Below are 5,000 nucleotides of genomic sequence, written 5' to 3'. Positions count from 1 at the left end.
TCTCTCTCTCTCTCTCTCTCTCTCTCTCTCTCTCTCTCTCTTAATGTCAGCAATAGTGTCAGCGATGCTTTCCCGTCACGCTTCTCGTAAAACTGCTTCGGACTCGGAGAAGGCCACTTCGTTTTTTCGAATTGAATGGATTCGTCAAGACAACTTTCAAAGGGATCGTTTACAGGTCATTCAATCTAAGATTTCTGAATGATTAGGTTTCTTTTTTTTTTAGTTCTTAATTTTACGTGTGATTTATCTGAAAATGTAGTGGGAAGTGTCTTTTTTTTCATAAAGGCGAACATATTGTAAGTGCAAACTCATTCGTAAGGCTAATGATGAATTATGAAAGTATTGGGAGTGGTGATCAATTAATCATCTTCAGTCTTTTTACGGTTTTAGAATAATTTTTCTCAACTTGAAAATTTAAAAAAAGCTGCTGTTTATCTTTATTTAAAAAAAAATAGTTAGGTATAGGATTAAAGTAAAATCGCATAACCTAAAGTAGCGTATTATCATGCAGACATTTTTTTCTAATTTGGGGTATCCCTGCACTATTTTGGGGGGGCGGGGGTCGATGCAAATAACACATGCATTCAAATGGTGATTTTTGGATCACACATCTGTCTGTTTATCATTTTAATTTTCATTAGCCAAGGTATCTATCAAACATTATTTGATGAGTCGCCATTTTGTACTTGTTCCTTCTGTTATTCACTTAATGTCTTTGGAAATGCATAACAAGCGGGATGTAATACTTTAGGTTTTAAGAAGTTGCTATTGTAAAGTAAGGGTTTGTGCCGATGCAACAAAATCAACTGGAAAATGCTAGATTGTGAAATTTTTAACTGATATTATCCAATTAATGTTTTGGTTATTAGATTTTGAGTCGTTGGTTCTATATCAGAGACAGATGTATGCCTTACCTATAATTTATGCGAATTGAGCTAGCCCTCCGTGTCTGTTATCTGAAAAGAAATTGGGAATATTGTTAATTAGATATGTCTCAATGGTCGGAAGCGTGATACCGTGCTCAGACAGATCTCTCTCTCTCTCTCTCTCTCTCTCTCTCTCTCTCTCTCTCTCTCTCTCTCTCTCTGATGTTATCAGTGACCCGGCACCAACAGCACTTTCCCAAACAATACGCGAAACCACACAACTAGACCTATCTCAGAAAGGTGAAAAAATAGGGTGAACAGAACACTATTACCATTACATCAAACGACGAACGTCAGCCTCACTCTGTCAGGTAGAATAATACAATGGTAAACATGGCTGCCACCTAACATCAGTGGTGCGTGCTTAAGCAAATGGCGCGTCTGAAAAAAATGCCACACAATAGAATTAAATGGTAGTTTCCCCTTCAATGCGCTGAGTCCCAAAAAGTGTTCAGGAAACATGGATTGCCTATCGAGAGGTTTTATGGTCAATGGAATGGGTGCATCCTGTGGAAAAAAAGGATATTTAGACTTTTTTAACAGCCAATGAATGTTTCAGCATTTGCATATGATTTTGTCAGTCTCCATATTATGTTATGCTAGATTTCTCTTGTTGCCTAAACCGTACATCGTTCTAAGTTAGTGTAAGTATCGTTGAGTTATGCTACTGTATTCTAGTTTTAGTTATATTAGAACTAACCAGTACTAATACCGTTTTGGCATTAGTAATAAAAATTTAAAATGGCAGCTGTTTGAAGTTGAAGTCTCTAGATTCCGAAAATAACTATTCTCACTGAATGAAAAAAAAATAGTGATAGCGGTCAGAAAACAATTCACGCATGCGTAATTGATACCCGCCCAAAAGGTAAAGTAATGCGCATAGGTTGGCATCTATTCAAGATCGCAGTTTTGATGGAAAATGAGTTTACCTTGGAACTCTCTCGATAACTTAACCGATACACCCATTGTATTAGCGATCGTCCTCAAGTCTTGCCCCAAGTTCCGGCCGAACTTTAGAGAGAGAGAGAGAGAGAGAGAGAGAGAGAGAGAGAGAGAGAGAGAGAGAGAGAGAGAGAGAGAGAGAGAGAGAGAGAGAGAGAGAACAAAGCTCTCAAGTTACGGCGGGGACTTTACGCAAACTTTGTCATATCCTCAGGTAGAGGAAGCTTTGCCGAACGGGTTCTCGGGAGCAGGTAATAATTAGTCGGAGATGTTCCTAATACTGATAAACGCTCGATTTGTTAAATGATCTCGAAATAAGGCTGATTTAGTCGGTACAAAGAGTAATAGTGATACTTATATACTCTTACCGCCGCATCCTGCCGTAGTAGTAAAACTCTCTCTCTCTCTCTCTCTCTCTCTCTCTCTCTCTCTCTCTCTCTCTCTCTCTCTCTCTCTCTCTCTCTCTCTCTCGTGACATACCACGTAGATATGCAAACGCACATGCCTTTATGATAAATGGTACCCTCTCGCTTCTCGTAGTATCTTATATTTTGTTTCTACTCGCAGAAATTATTCATATATATATATATATACATATGTGTGTATATATATATATATATATATATATATATATATATATATATATATATATATATATATATATATATATATATATATATATATATATATATATATATATATATATAAATTACATATATATTGTGAACGAATTGCAGTAATCATTGGCTAACGTTAGGACATGCTGGTAAGTGAATATTCAGTGAAATATTAATGGGCAAGATGTTTTTATCCCTCAAGGACTGTTGGATAAAGATCGCATCTGGCAGACGGGTGAGAGAGAGAGAGAGAGAGAGAGAGAGAGAGAGAGAGAGAGAGAGAGAGAGAGAGAGAGAGAGAGAGAGAGAGATGCCCTCCCAAAAAATTATCGACCATGCAACATTCTGAAAAGTTTGGCCAAGTTGATTATTCACAAGTGTCAAAGTTTCCCCATAGACATAATTTTTCTGCCGTTCTTTTCCCTTCTCCCAAAGTCCCCTCCCCCTCCCCCTCCTCCCCTCCCCTTTTTTTAGTTGATATTTTCTTTCTGTATCGTTTTTTTGGCTCTGCCTTATTTCATAATTTTTATTTGTTATTAATTTAATGTTTCATCATCTGATTTAGTGTTACCATATTACTTTGCTACTTGTCCAACCAGATGTTCAGCTCTTGCCGCGTAGTTATTAAAATATAAGAAATTTTGGGAAAATGTACCTAAATATAATCGGAAAATGATATATGTGAATACCGAAAACTTGCACACACACATACATACATATATATATATATATATATATATATATATATATATATATATATATATATATATATATATATATATATAAATATACATACATACATATATATATACATATATATGTATTATATATATATATATATATATATATATATATATATATATATATATATATATATATATATATATATACACACACAAACACAAACTGCGTGTATGTTTGGCTAAATCTTCGTCATAAAAAGTGTAATATTATCAAAAATGGTTTGTGGAACTTTATTTATTCCCCACAGATAAACAGAATAAACAGGGATAAGTATAAACACGAATTTATCGTAATTGAACAAAGTTATTTGAAAAAAACAAGAGATACAATTCCATTACCACACCAAAAGAATGACCTTGCTAGGTCACGTCTGGTCACTTAATATTTCTCTTCATCTCCATTGACGTTTGCCCGACTCTCTCTCTCTCTCTCTCTCTCTCTCTCTCTCTGTGTGTGCGTTGATATTTTAGAGTTTTGAAGCCCGATCCGACAGAAGTGATGTATATCGATTTGAAGTATGGAAACGCCTAAATAAAAATATTTCACTAAACGTCAATAAATTTTAATTTTAGTGGGAGAGATAAACACCATAAATACTCATTGATTTAAGACAGCAGCTTAAATATGCAAACAGTTCATATAAGCGTTTCACCATTCATGCATAAACAAGATGCCCTCCTCTCTCTCTCTCTCTCTCTCTCTCTCTCTGTGTTTGTGGCAGTGCAACTTTAACCTAATTTTTCTCTTTACGATACCTTCCTGGTTCCTCTCTTACGTTCATCCCAAAACCTGTTCCTTCCTCCCTTTTTTATACACATTCTCTCTCTCTCTCTCTCTCTCTCTCTCTCTCTCTCTCTCTCTCTCTCTCTCTCTCTCTCTCTCTCTCTAAATTTTAGTATCAAGCTCTCATAGCATTTGTTCCTTTTCTAAACTACTCTCTCTCTAGCTCTCTCTCTCTCTCTCTCTCCCTCTCTCTGAGTTTTCGTATCTGTTACTATAATAACATTTTCTTCTTCTCCAGCCTACTCTCTCTCTCTCTCTCTCTCTCTCTCTCTCTCTCTCTCTCTCTCTCTCTCTCCTAAATTTTCGTACCTAGCTCTTCTAACAGCTGTTCCTTCTCTGACCTACTCTCCTCTCTCTCTCTCTCTCTCTCTCTCTCTCTCTCTCTCTCTCTCTCTCTCTCTCTCTCTCTCTCTCTCTCTCTCCCTACACCTTGAAGATACACCTTTACGAGCATAAGTTTTACTCGATTGATTGTTACCAGGTCCAGGGAACTTCCCTCTTTACTATCATTGATCCGCCTGAAGGAAGAGAGAGAGAGAGAGAGAGAGAGAGAGAGAGAGAGAGAGAGAGAGAGAGAGAGAGAGAGAGAGAGAGTCAGGGGGAGGAGAAAGGCTAGAAGGAAATATCGGATGTGTTGCGAAATTCTCCAGAAGTAGAAAGGCGGAGAGGAGGAAAAAATGGTGTAATGAATGAAAGAATGAAAGGACGTAAGGAAGAAAATATAGTGAAACGGAAGAAAGGAAGGAAGGAAATAAAGAAGAAAACATAGTGAAATGGAAGAAAGGAAGGAAGGAAATAAAGAAGAAAATATAGTGAAATGGAAGAAAGGAAGGAAGGAAATAAAGAAGAAAATATAGTGAAATGGAAGAAAGGAAGGAAGGTAAAAGAAAGAAAATACAGTGAAATGGAAGAAAGGAAAAAATACTGTAATTAAAGAAAGGATGAAAAGGAGTAAGGAAGAAAAAATAATGAAATGGAAAAAAAGGAG

At 36.3% G+C, this 5,000-nt stretch overlaps 1 protein-coding gene and 1 long non-coding RNA gene across 2 annotated transcripts in view; one reads left to right on the top strand and one right to left on the bottom strand.

Annotated features, from left to right (window-relative positions):
* Nucleotides 1-5,000, bottom strand: part of LOC136826225 (somatostatin receptor type 2-like) — a 493,594-nt gene that overhangs the window by 24,173 nt on the left and 464,421 nt on the right. Inside the window, exon 5 of the mRNA XM_067083299.1 lies at nt 915-956. The gene's annotated coding sequence lies outside the window, so the exon portion shown is untranslated. The remainder of the gene's footprint in view (nt 1-914; nt 957-5,000) is intronic.
* LOC136826226 (uncharacterized) overlaps nt 1-5,000 on the top strand; it is a 74,046-nt gene that overhangs the window by 52,092 nt on the left and 16,954 nt on the right. The gene's annotated exons all lie outside the window — the stretch shown is intronic.

The sequence above is a fragment of the Macrobrachium rosenbergii genome, chromosome 40 (assembly GCF_040412425.1).
Source record: "Macrobrachium rosenbergii isolate ZJJX-2024 chromosome 40, ASM4041242v1, whole genome shotgun sequence".
Classification (NCBI taxonomy): Eukaryota; Metazoa; Arthropoda; class Malacostraca; order Decapoda; family Palaemonidae; genus Macrobrachium; species Macrobrachium rosenbergii.
Note: the sequence above shows the minus strand (reverse complement) of the source record. Positions and strands in the feature narration are given on the sequence as shown.